Below are 14927 nucleotides of genomic sequence, written 5' to 3' on the forward strand. Positions count from 1 at the left end.
CTAGTATATACATGTATTCTAAGCTACACTTTGCTAACATGTCACCTCACAAATGCCCCTTTTCTAACGTATTTTTTTTCCTTTTTTCATATATTTACTAAATATTTATATATATTCATTCTTATATTTATTATGTAACTTGCCAAATTGAGCTTTGTAACTCCTAACTATCTATTTTTTCATCTACCAATTACAAATTTATTATATAACTTCGGTTTAATTTGGAGAAAATAAGTGCAAACTCATTCTTTTAAAAAGATTGCTTTTCGTTATGAGCTGATGCACATGTGTGATTGCACAATTAATATAATATTTTTCCTTGGAAAAAAAAACAGAACTTACGTATAAAATGATATCAAAGCTAATCATTCATGTCTTAAATCAAGTGATCTTCATATAGTGTCAATTTTGAAAAGAAGAAAAATAAACAAAAAGGCTATATTAGAAGTTTGGGAATCAGAGAGTAGGATGAAGAAGTCGTATCCGGAGTTGTTTTCTTCAGATGATTTTCGACGGCGAAATTCTTTTAGTGGGGGAGAGTTGTAATAGCAAGTTTTTAGCTAGAATTATTTTATTTATTTATTATATGTGCTTATTTGACTTTGTGTGTATTTGATTTGGATTAGTGGATTTTTGACCTAGAAGGGTGTTTTGGTCATTTTTAGACTAAGAGAAGTTTTGGTCATTTGGTGTGGTGGGTAAGGATAAATTAATAATTTTATTAGGAAGGTTATTTTTTGTGTTTTAGTGAGAATAATTATTTTTACTAAGTTACTAGTGAGTTGAGGTAATTATTTAGATATGGTAATTATTCGGTGTTTTAAGCGGATTAATGAGTAGTAACTTTTTAGAATTTATGAGTAAGAGTTTTAAGCTCATTATGGTTTGTAGTAACTAGGCCCATTAAAGAGGAGTATATATTCATCTCTTAAGAGAAAACTAGGGTTTTTCCATTCATTGCATTTCTCATAACTTTAGAGTGGTTAGAGAGAGAGAGAGAGAGAGAGAGAGAGAGAGAGAGAGAGAGAGAGAGTAGATAGATAAAGAGAAGACGAGAATAGGAAGAACTTGGAGAAGAGGGAAGCTAGAGATTGGAAGCTAGAGGGGAGAGTGAAGCCATAACTAGTGATTGTGAAGCTTTGAGGTAAGGGAGATAGATTCTTTCACTCAAATAAGTTATAATCTCATTTTTCACTTTTGGGTCATAATCACTTTTGTATGAATTATGATTTTGAATGTTGATTTTCGTTCTCATGACTATGTGATAAATTTGAGTATGTCAAATTTGTTGGAATCTTGTTGTGGGTGCTTAAATTTCATGGTTTAATTTTGTTGAAATGTTAACTTTGAAGTTTTAGCTTAAAATGATAAAAAAAAAAAATGATGTTGTTGGGTTGTGTTAGTGATGATAATCCATGCATTGAGTGTTAATAAATGTGTTGTTGTGGTGATTTTATGAATTTTGTGAAAATGGGTTGAAAATGGAGAATGTTGATTATGATGATTTTGAATAGGTTCATGATGTTGTTGTGATAAAGTAAGATTATTAGAATTACTGATTTAGTTCATGATTTTGGGTTGTAGGATCGTTTGGGAGAAATTTGGGTTTTTGAGTAAAAGTCGTTTTTAAAACTTTTGTGAATAAGTCATTTTGGGGAGAGCTTGATTAAGTTGTTTTGAGTTGTAAAACCATGTTTTCAAGTATAGTTTGAATGGCCGAAAAGTTTGGGACGTGTTGGCAAAAACAGAATTGAAAACAGATCGAAAACGTGAAAGTTGAAAAATTTGATGTCGTCTGTCAGGCCAAAATAGTGTCACGATTGGAGACCAACGTGCCACGATTTTGTCTAGAGTTTTGGTGTTTTTGATGCTGTAAAATATGTGACACAATTGGAGAACAACATGCCATGATTTTGACTAAGTTTTGGTGTTTTTTATGCTATAAAAATCGTGCCACAATTGGAGAACATCTTGCCTCGATTTTGTCAGAGCAGAAACCTTAAAAATGTATTTTTCTTCATTCCAAACGTTTCCAAACTTGTTTCTAAGTGTAGGGACTTTATCCCAACTATCAAGGGTATTTTTATGCAAAATGTGATTTTGAAACATTATTGTTTCCTTGAGGTGATAGTTGTTGATGACGATTATGATGATGATATTAATGATGATGAATTCTCACATACAAAGTGACGATGTTATTGATGATGAACGTATGTATGAAAAGTGACGATGTTAATGATGACGATTTGTTGGATGAACGTATGCATTATTGAGTCATATGTTCATGCATTCATAAGTTGTTGTGTAGGATATTTATATTCAGTGACGACGATTAGGATACTTTGTATCCAGTGACGATGATTAGAATACTTTGTATTTAGTGACGACGATTATCATACAGTTGTATCAAGTGATGACGATTGGTACCACATGCATATAGAGTCGTGTCTAGAGCACATTGCATACATTTGATAAATGGTGAAAAGTGCCATACTTAACTATGTGCTTGGTGAAACATGGTGATTCATGTACTTGGTGATTTATGTATTTGGTGAAATTTGGTGAATATGTAAACATGTGAAAGTGTACATGTTGTAGTATTATGCTTGTATGCTTGATGTTTAATAATGATGTGGAATTCATTGTGAGTGATTTAACTAAGTGCTATTAACCATCTGAAATTAAATATGTCATTTTAATTTCATTTGATTATGTTTTATTTCTGGAATGTTATCTAACCCCCAGTTGAAGTTTGGTTGACCATCTGCCTATTTGTATGAATGGGTAGACGGCTTGCAGGATTAGTTGTTTTGTTTTTCTTTGCTTGTGACTATGCTTGAGACTAGCTTTGGAGCTACCTCATATTTTTCCTTTAGAGTCATGGTACTCTGATTAGGATGTCGGTCTTTTGTCGTTTATTTTCATATTTTGATGAGATTATCACTCAGTATGTTGAGATTTGAGATTTATGTTTGATGATGTATTATGATACATGTAACATGTCTATGTTGGAGATTTTATTATATGTTGATGAGGTGTTATGATATTATTCCGCTACAAGTTTTGAAAAATTAATTATGTATTTTTGAATTTATTGAAGATATAACATCTAAATTCTTGAATGATTGTATTCTTCGCGTGATTTATTGCTTCATGGGATGATGGTGTTACAATTTGCGACTTATTTTTCATATGGAAAACTACTATTTATACATAGTAAAATAAGTGAAAAGGAAAAATAAGCCACGATCAGCACTTCTTCCATCGAAAACCGCTTGTCCTCCATGTCTTCAATAAGGAAACCGCTGCTTTTGGATTCAAATTATTCCAGCTTTGACAGTAACTGCTTGACTTCAACGAATTTACATATTGGCTTACTTTTTGTTGAACTTCGAAGCTTTTAGACTATTCCAATTGCTTAGTTCAGACTTTGTCGAAATTCTCATGTTGAAGAAAAAAGACTTTAATTCCTGAAAAGACAAAAGTCAACAAATGTTGACCTCATTAATTGAGCATGTCTAAAAAAGTGGATTGTCAACTTTAGAATGGGTTCATCAATTACACTTGGGACCTACTGATTTTGAACTTGATGTTAAAAAAGTGGTGGAAAGTTTTTCGTTTATACATCAAGATATTACAGTGTTCGTGATGATTATTCATAATTGCAAAACTATCTTTGAACAATATTATGTCAACTTTAGTGTTGAGTTTATGAGAAAACAAGCAAATGAGATTGTCCATAAATTAGTTTCTTAATTTTGATAATAATGACAAATTGTATTGAACATGTTTTAAATAATGAATGATATAAGTTTCTTTCCTTTAAAAGAAAATCTAGATGGACACTTAAAAATGTACTGAGAAAATATAATAATATTATTACACAACAATGATTGGTCATTTTTGTACTGGTACCCATATCTATCAATAACAACCACTCAATGAATGGACCATCTCCTTTAATATAAGAAAAAACTATGTTGTGGAAAACCTATTAATGTCCTTATCTCTTTCTATGTAAACCTGCAAGAATCAGGGGTAAAATCTGTCTATTATCTCACAAAATAGATGACATCACTAAACTAAACTTATATCATGGAACTGGAACAAAATAGGCTGGTTTGCTTTATAGGCACATGTTTCTAACTTACTCATACCATTGGAACTAAAATTAACTCTTTTTTTTTTTTTTGTGGGAAGTTAGAAAGTACACTTTTGGTTCAAATCTCCATTTTACATCTTGCAATCAATCAACATAGACTATGACAAAACTTTAAAATATAATTCCCCTAACAAATATAACATTTCTTTAATATTACTACCAAACATTATTATTCTCTACATTCATTCATTCCCTCTCTCATCTATTCCCTGGTAAACTACTCTTCTCATGGATAACTTTACTATTCATTTGTTTTGGGGTTTCTGCATTTCATAAGCATGTTAGATTCAAATGTTCAGCTTCACCTTCAATTTGGTTTTGGTTTTTTGTTGTTACAGAAATATAGAATCATGTTTGTCAACTAAAGTCAGTTATTTTCAGCAATTTTTCCTTTACTATGAAGATATCAAGCTTTACCATCGCTTATATTTATATATTCAGCTCATGTTTTCCCTTTTGCTTTCAGTTTTCACAAAATATTCAGTATTAACCCTCAATATGTTTTTTACTTAGATCTGGAAAATAGAAAGACCATTCGAGTTTATTGATGATATCACAAATAAGAAAGACTTTTGGAAACTAGCTGTTAGAGTCAAGGACAAATGGACTGTTGTTAAGGATGGGAAAGAACATTTAGAGATGGTCATTGTGGATGCTAAGGTCATATTATATACTTTCATGATCTTTACTGTTTTTTACTTAAGCAAATGTAATGACATGTTATTTTATGGTTGTCTCCTACTTAAGGTAATGATATACAAGTGATTATACCTACTGCATATAAAGTTGTTTATGATAAAATCTTAGAAGAAAATGCTACATACTCTTTGAGCAACTTTCAAGTTGTTAGCAATGAGTTAGTGTTCAAGGCTTCAAAAAATAAGTTTTTGTCGAAATGGACCGGTGGCACTACTGCTGATGACATCAATGTTCATGATGTCCCAAAGTCTGACATCAAATTCAAGCCATTTGCAGAAATTATTTCAAGGAAATGGCGACCTAATGTATTAGTTAGTGAGTTCAATACTGCTTATAACTTATATACATTTCCATTTTATATTGAAATTTTTCTTTCTAATAATCATTTGATGTTGGTTTTCAAGATGTTATTGGAGTTGTTTAGGACATGGGCTATTGTCAGCTGAATGAAGGTACTGGGAAAAAGCTCCAGGTTAAATTTACTATGAAAGATCTAAGGTGAGGACTTAATGTCTTCTTGGACATTTGATCTTTAAATAATTAAGGGGAACTAGGTTTACCTAACAGATATACATAGTTATAATGTTCATGCGTTTCAAATGGATTTGTAGTGACATTTCTCTGAACTGCATTTTGTGGGAGGATTATGCTGCTATGTTTATTATATACAACAGTGAAAGGAAGCAAGGTGGACCAGTGGTTATGATGCTAAAGTATGCCAAAATCAAGGAAGAATGTGATATATCCCTACATATGTTTTTGTAGTTGCATGTGTATCTCCTAAGATTGACTTCTGTTGTTATCAAACACTTATTATTCAACTAAAAACATGGCGCTTTCCACTAAGTGTTTCAAACACTTATTGTTTCACTAAGTTGTACATCAATGGGGTCATTCATGAGATGAATCTGTTCAAAAGAAGGTTTGTTATTATCATATTGTTGTTTTGAAATTTTTTTAAGACACAATGTTACATCCTTCCTATTTTATGTTGTTATTAGTTTGCCTCAAGATGACCAGACTCGGTCCCAAAGTCAAATCATGTGTACCCAATCATATAGAAGTTCACAACTTTCTTCAAAGGCAGACCTACTTTCAAATCCTATGATTCTCCCACTTTCTAACATCATCCAGTTGGACCAGGTCTAAACCTTGTATGTTATATCAAATATCATTCCTTATAACTTCATTTTGCTTATATTAGTCCTACTTTCTAATTATTGCAGATCAGTTATTGTGTTACTGTGGTGAAAATTGAGAAAGTCAATTCTACTAAGCATGGTTGGTACTTTTTTGCTTGTCACAAGTGTCCAAAGATAGCTAGAGGTGAGAAACCTCCTTATACCTGTGAAGATGGCCACAACACCGAGACTGAAATAGTCAGGTACAGCCCTTAATTTAACTATACACATATATCAATTGTCTAAATGGACGAATTAGGTATATAACCTAGTGAAGTTAAACTTTATCTGCATGCCTATTATATACTATTAGTTCTTTCAGATTTTAAAATCAATCTAACAAATTTGTGTAAATAATATTTAGATCCATGGTTTTTTATTATACGAAGATATCCCTTTGTGGTTTCTTTTTTATTTTTAATTCCCATACTTTAAATTATTTCGTTTAATATACACAAATGTCTGTTTATTAATTGTCTGCTTTTTTAAATTATTTCGTTTAATATACACAAATGTCTGTTTAGATGTGTTTATCGATAATTCAATAACAACTAAAATTTAATTTTCCAGTCAAACTTCCAGATATAATAATATCTAAAATGCATTATGTTTAGATATTTAAATATATTTGTATGTTACAGCTAAAAGGGATTTTTTCAGTCTAAACAACATTTCATTTAATTATTCCATAACAATAAGTGTTTTGTTCATAACAATATTTGTATGTTACAGCTAAAATGAACAATAATAAACAGTATAATTTTTTTTTGATATGTTGAAGAACATGCAAACTTTGTCTGTTCATAACATACAAATATTGTTACAGCTAAACAACTATATAACTTTCTTTACTATACGGTATAATTATTGAAGAACAATAATAAGTGTTTTGTTCATAATAATTGTAACACTTGATGTAACACTTGATTTAACAATGGTTGAAATACACTTCAACAATTATAAGATGGGTCCACATTTCTAGTTTCAACTATCCAAAACAATTCTTTAGGTTCATGTTGCAGAAGCTTTGCGAAGGAACTGGGCTATAAGATGGTTCTAGAGCCGTTGAAAAATAGAGTGAAAAAACACTTGCACAAAAAACGGTATGTTCTCTTCTTTGATGATGTGTGGAACAAACAATTTTGGGAAAAAATTGAACATATCATTGGTCATAACGTGAATGAAAGTTGGATAATTATCACGACAAGGAACAAAGAAGTTGCAAAGACTAGGAATATGTCTTATGTTGTTGATGTTGAAATGCATGAAATGTAACATTTAACTTGTGAAGAATCTTTGAAGCTATTTTGTCAGGTTGCGTTCAAACTTGACATCGATATAAACAGTTGTCCAAAAAAGTTTGAAAACATATCTGATAAAATTGTGAAAACATGTGATGGTTTACCACTAGGACTTTGTAGCCATTGGTAAGCAAATACCTAGAGAGAATGCTAACACATTTAACTGGAAAAGTAAAATACAAGAGTCGCGTATTAGAGAAAGATTAGGTTTGAGTTATGATTACTAGCCTAAACAACTTAAGCAATGCTTATTGTATTTTGGAATCTACCCTCCAGGTTATGTAATTAAAATGTATCCTATGATTCTCCCACTTTCTTTGACCAAGTCCAAACCTTGTTTGTTATATCAAAAATCATTCTTTATAACTTCATTTTTCTTATATTAGTCCTACTTTCTAATTATTGCAGATAAGTTATTGTGTTACTGTGGTGAAAATTGAGAAAGTCAATTCTACTAAGCATGGTTGGTACTTTTTTGCTTGTCACAAATGTCCAAAGATAGCTAGAGGTGAGAAACCTCATTATACCTGTGAAGATAGCCACAACACCGAGACTGAAATAGTTAGGTATAGCCCTTAATTTAACTATACACGTATATCAATTGTCTAAATAGACGAATTAGGTATATAACCGAGTGAAGTTAAACTTTATCTGCATGCCTACTATATACTATTAGTTCTTTCAGATTTTAAAATCAATCTAACAAATTTGTGTAAATAATATTCAGATGCATGGTATTTTATTATACGAAGATATTCCTTTGTGGTTTCTTTTTTTATTTTTAATTCCCATACTTTAAATTATTTCGTTTAATATACAAAAGTGCCTGTTTATTAATTGTCTACTATTTTAAATTATTTCGTTTAATATAAACAAATGTCTGTTTAGATGTGTTTAGGGATAATTCAATAACAACTAAAATTTAATTTTTCAGTCAAACTTCCAGATATAATAATATCTAAAATGCATTATTTTTAGATATTTAAATATATTTGTATGTTACAGCTAAAAGGATTTTTTCAGTCTAAACAACATTTCATTTAATTATTCCATAACAATAAGTGTTTTGTTCATAACAATATTTGTATGTTACAGCTAAAACGAACAATAATAAACAGTATAATTTTTTTTTTGATATGTTGAAGAACATGCAAACTTTGTCTGTTCATAACATACAAATATTGTTACAGCTAAACAACTATATAATTTTTTTTTTTTTTTTTTTTTTTTTTTTTCAAAAAAAGAAAACTATATAATTTTTTTTTTTACTAAACGGTATAATTATGGAAGAACAATAATAAGTGTTTTGTAACACTTGATGTAACACTTGATTTAACAATGGTTGAAATACACTTCAACAATTATACTGTTTTCCAACCAATGTGAATGTTATGTTTGCTTATTATGGAATGAATATATTCAAAGTCCAAAGTTTCATTGAAGTCAATTGCTTCTATCAATTACCTGCATTTCACACTAAATGTTTGAACCGAAATAAAATTAAGTACTTTTGTATACAACTATGGGATTGTCTAACAAAAAGAAACAATCTTGTTAAGTCAACTATATTTGCTTACAAATATTAACCTTTTTGTAACAATTATTGCTTTGTTATTTTTTAATATATTAATGTTTTTTGTTTTTGTTTTTTGTTTCCTTATGTAGAAACTAACTATGGATTTTCGTTAATACCTCCAACATAATATATGTCAAACTTTAATCTTATGGTAATGGAAGTGTGACTTTACCCCGTGGCAGTGCTACATTTGTCAACATGAAGTGTTGTGATCGTTTTCAAATTGTGTAAGGTTGAAGAAACTAAACAAGATTTAGGTAAAATCAATGGCGGTATCGAAAGTAAGTCTTCTTCCAAACAAAAACTAAGTAGTTCTACAAAAAAACCCAGATGTGGCATGGATGAATATGACCCCTCCACAAATCTATTATTCGGGTAAAACTGAAGTTGTGGGTTTCAAAGCCCAAAGTGATAGATTGATTGGTTGGTTGCAAGATGGACATGCAAAGAGCAATGTTACAGTCGTGGTAGGAATGACAGGACAGGGAAAAACCACTGTTGTAAAGCAAATTTACGACAACGAGGAGATGATTGGAAAGTTCGACTGCAAAGTATGGATCTGCAATTCTAGTTTCAATTCTCCAAAACAATTTTTTAGATTTATGTTACAAAAGCTTTGCGAAGGAACTGGGCTACCTATGACTTTTATAAGATGAATCTAGAGCAGTTGAAAAATAGAGTGAAAAAACACTTGCACAAAAAACGGTATGTTCTCTTCTTTGATGATGTGTGGAACAAACAATTTTGGAAGAAAATTGAACATATCACTGGTCATAACGTGAATGAAAGTCGGATAATCATCACAACAAAGAACAAATAAGTTGCAAAGACTAGGAATATGTCTTCTGTTGTTGATATTGAAGTGTTTTTAACTTGTGAAGAATCTTTGAAGCTGTTTTGTCAGGTTGCGTTCAAACTTGACATCGATAAAAACAGTTGTCCAAAAAAGTTTGAAAACATATCTGATAAAATTGTGAAAACATGTGATGGTTTACCACTAGGACTTGTAGCCATTGGTAAGCAAATACCTAGAGAGAATGCTAACACATTTAATTGGAAAAGTAAAATACAAGAGTCGCATATTAAAGAAAGATTAGGTTTGAGTTATGATTACTTGCCTAACCATCTTAAGCAATGTTTATTGTATTTTGGAATCTACCCTCCAGGTTATGTAATTAAAATGCATCCTATGATTCTCCCACTTTCTAACATCATCCAGTTGGACCAAGTCCAAACCTTGTCTGTTATATCAAATATCATTCCTTATAACTTCATTTTGCTTATATTAGTCCTACTTTCTAATTATTTTAGATAAGTTATTGTGTTACTGTGGTGAAAATTGAGAAAGTCAATTCTACTAAGCACGGTTGGTACTTTTTTGCTTGTCACAAGTGTCCAAAGATAGCTAGAGGTGAGAAACCTCCTTATACCTGTGAAGATGGCCACAACATCGAGACTGAAATAGTCAGGTATAGCCCTTAATTTAACTATACACATATATCAATTGTCTAAATGGACGAATTAGGTATATAACCAAGTGAAGTTAAACTTTATCTGCATGCCTACTATATACTATTAGTTCTTTCAGATTTTAAAATCAATTTAACAAATTTGTGTAAATAATATTCAGATCCACGGTTTTTTATTATACGAAGATATTCCTTTGTGGTTTCTTTTTTATTTTTAATTCCTATACTTTAAATTATTTCGTTTAATATACAAAAATGTCTGTTTATTAATCGTCTACTTTTTTAAATTACTTCGTTTAATATACACAAATGTTTGTTTAGATGTGTTTAGGGATAATTCAATAACAACTAAAATTTAATTTTTCAGTTAAACTTCCAGATATAATATCTAAAATGCATTATTTTTAGATATTTAAATATATTTGTATGTTATAGCTAAAAGGGATTTTTTTCAGTCTAAACAACATTTCATTTAGTTATTCCATAACAATAAGTGTTTTGTTCATAACAATATTTATATGTTACAGCTAAAACGAACAATAATAAACAGTATAATTTTTTTTTGATATGTTGATGAACATGCAAACTTTGTCTGTTCATAACATACAAATATTGTTACAGCTAAACAACTATATAATTTTTTTTTACTTAACGGTATAATTATCGAAGAACAATAATAAGTGTTTTGTAACACTTGATTTAACAATGGTTGGAATGCACTTCAACAATTATACTGTTTTCCAACCAATGTGAATGTCATGTTTTCTTATTATGGAATGAATATATTCAAAGTCCAAAGTTTCTTTGAAGTCAATTGCTTCTATCAACTACCTGCATTTCACACTAGATGTTTGAACCGAAATGAAATTAAGTACTTTGGTATACAACTATGGGATGGTCTAACAAAAAGAAACAATCTTGTTAAGTCAACTATATTTGCTTGCAAATATTAACCTTTTTGTAACAATTATTGCTTTGTTATTTTTTAATATATTAATGTTTTTTGTTATTGTTTTTTTGTTTCCTTATGCAGAAACTAACTATGGATTTTGGTTAATACCTCCAACATAATATATGTCAAACTTTAATCTTATGGTAATTGATGTGTGACTTTACCCCGTGGCAGTGCTACATTTGTCAACATGAAGTGTTGTGATCGTTTTCAAATTGTGTAAGGTTGAAGAAATTAAACAAGATTTAGGTAAAATCAATGGCGGTATCGAAAGCAAGTCTTCTTCCAAACAAAAACTAAGTAGTTCTGCAAAAAAAAAAAAACAGATGTGGCATGGATGAGTATGACCCCTCCACAGATCTATTATCCGGGTAAAACTGAAATTGTGGGTTTCAAAGCCCAAAGTGATAAATTGATTGGTTGGTTGGAAGATGGACATGCAAAGAGCAATGTTACAGTCGTGGTAGGAATGACAGGACAGGGAAAAACCACTGTTGTAAAGTAAATTTACGACAATGAGAAGATGATTGGAAAGTTCAACTGCAAAGTGTGGATCCGTATTTCTAGTTTCAACTCTCCAAAACAATTCTTTAGGTTCATGTTGCAATAGCTTTGCGAAGGAACTGGGCTATCTATGACTTTTATAAGATGGATCTAGAGCCGTTGAAAAATAGAGTGAAAAAACACTTGCACAAAAAACGGTATGTTCTCTTCTTTGATGATGTGTGGAACAAACAATTTTGGAAGAAAATTGAACATAGCATTGGTCATAACGTGAATGAAAGTCGGATAATTATCACGACAAGGAACAAAGAAGTTGCAAAGACATTTTTGAAAAACAAAAAAAAAAGTTGCAAAGACTAGGAATATGTCTTCTGTTGTTGATGTTGAAGTGCATTTAACTTGTGAAGAATTTTTGAAGCTGTTTTGTCAGGTTGCGTTCAAACTTGACATCGATAAAAACAGTTGTCCAAAAAAGTTTGAAAACATGTGATGGTTTACCACTAGGACTTGTAGCCATTGGTAAGCAAATACCTAGAGAGAATGGTAACATATTTAATTGAAAAAGTAAAATACAAGAGTTTTGAGTTATGATTACTTGCCTAACCATCTTAAGCAATGCATATTGTATTTTGAAATCTACCCTCTAGGTTATGTAGTTAAATCAAAGAGACTAATTAGACAGTGGATTGCATAAGGGTTTGTATTTGTAAACCATGAAAATGGGAAAACTATTGAGGAAGTTGCAGAAGACTATTTAACACGTCTTATCAACAGAAATTTGGTGCAAGTATCTTCATTTACCATCGATGGTAAACCTAAATGTTGTCGCATTCATTGGCTAGTACATGATATGATCCTGAGAAAGTATGAGGATTTATCTTTTTGCCAACATATTAATGATGATGATCGGTCAGCCAACGTAAGCGAGATAGCTAGGCACCTGTCAATTGCAACCAATTCTCATGTAGAGTTGTCTGGATTTCTCGAACATTCAGATGATATTGAAAGCTCATTCATCAAGTCACTACATATCTTCACAAAGGAAAAACTACCTCCACGCTTTGTTAGTGGAATTCCTACAAAATACAAGCCGTTAAATGTACTTGATTTTGAAAATTCTAATGTGTCTTATGATTTTGAAAACTTGGGTTGTTTGATCTACTTGAAGTACTTAAGCTTCAGGAATACACAAGTACGAAGTCTTCCAAAGTCCATTGGAAAGTTCATGAACTTGGAAACACTGGATCTAAGAGAATCAGAAATAAACGAGGTACCAAAGGAGGTTATCAAGCTTAGAAAGCTACGACATCTTCTTGGCAATATGATGTCTCGTTCTTCAATTAAAGAACGATATTGAAGACATGATGTAATGCCCTATTTTTATTAAAGCTATAAAACACGCGAATAACAATTATTCAAGAAATAGACGTTACGTCTACAAAAGTTCATCAAAATATAACATGCATAAAAAATTAAACAACTACGCAGCAGATATATAGCATACATCTCCAAGTATACATGTCATAACTTCAAATACATCAATACATAAAATCTCCAAATCCTAACATATGGGTGAAATCTCAACAACATAATCCAAAATCCAAGATAAACATAACGACCGATATCCAAGATCAGAGCCTAATTTAAGACATTGAAACGGATAAATAGAGGAAGCTTCCGTTATCCTAGAACAACTCACCAAGCAAGCAACAAAACTAAACCTGCACGCTGCCTACCCGTTCATACAAACTAGTAGGCGATCCACCACAAATCACTGGGGTTAGCTTCACATCAATCATAATTAACATAAATAAACATAAGCATTCAAGGATTCATGCATAACACATATACATACCCATCCCTCTTAGAATATTAACATCACACACACACACAGATATATATATATATATATAGGGTTATGATAGAAGACACCTTTTGTGAAGGTGTCTTTTATCAAGTTACTCTATGAGCTTTTGCGAAAAGACACCAACTTACTTTTATGAAGGTGTCTTTTAGCAAAGTTATAACTAAAAAGTGCAAATCACACCTTAAGGTGTTGCTTGATAAAAGACACCACCAAAGGGTGTCTTGTAACATAACCCATATATATATATATATATATATATATATATATATATATATATTATCTCCCATTCCATACATATCATGCTATCACAATTCTAACATAGCATAGCAAGCATATTCAATCTCTAATCAAGTCATCGACGTAAACTCATCATTTATCAACGTCAATCAATGAAAGGATTACTTACCTTATTCATCATTTAGCATACTTAACTCAACAAGTACAATTCATCATTCCAAAGTTATAAGCAAGCAATCATCATTATCAAAGGAATCACCACATCATATATATATATATATATATATACATATATACATATACATATACAATTCTCACCTCATTACTATTACCAAAATAATTATCATCAAATAGATTCACCAAGTGTATAAGCACAAACAAGTAAGACATGCAATTAGAGCATAGTTCAATTATCTTCAACTATCAACAAGTTTACCAATGTACATATACACCAACTCACTTAAATCACAACATTCAACAAATTTCACCAATGCACAAATTCACCAAGTCACGTATTCAATTATGACACAATTCATCAACCATTCAAATGCATACAATAATCTAGACTCTTCTAGATGCATGTGGTACCGTCACCATCAAGGTCGTCACCCTAAGATGCCAACTGAACATCATATCACCAACATTTGAATACAAGGTATTCGATCACCTCACCTGGATATAAATATCCGACAACATATGATGCATGAACCTATGACACACTATGCATAAGTTCAACAACAAATCACCAACATATATGCATTCACCGACAATATCACCATCAATTAATATATATGCATTCAGCAACAATTTCACCGTCAATTAACATATATTTCAACAACTTCATACAATTTCTCATAATCAAAGTAAGGGAGGAAATACACCATACCATGATAAACATCATATTCAACTCCTATCAATCATTCCTACACCTTCATACAATCATATAAAACTATTCACAAAAGACTTGTAAAGTATTCGG

General features: G+C 31.0%; 2 pseudogenes; both read left to right on the forward strand.

Moving 5' to 3' along the window:
• The first annotated feature begins 4095 nt into the window (after positions 1–4095).
• On the forward strand, positions 4096–6258 carry LOC146938424 (uncharacterized; annotated as a pseudogene).
• Positions 6259–9266: 3008 nt separating this feature from the next.
• Positions 9267–13201, forward strand: LOC146938425 (putative late blight resistance protein homolog R1A-3; annotated as a pseudogene).
• The last annotated feature ends 1726 nt before the right edge of the window (positions 13202–14927 follow it).

The sequence above is a fragment of the Medicago sativa genome, chromosome 3 (genome assembly GCF_051527215.1).
Source record: "Medicago sativa cultivar Bolivia chromosome 3, Bolivia_mono, whole genome shotgun sequence".
Classification (NCBI taxonomy): Eukaryota; Viridiplantae; Streptophyta; class Magnoliopsida; order Fabales; family Fabaceae; genus Medicago; species Medicago sativa.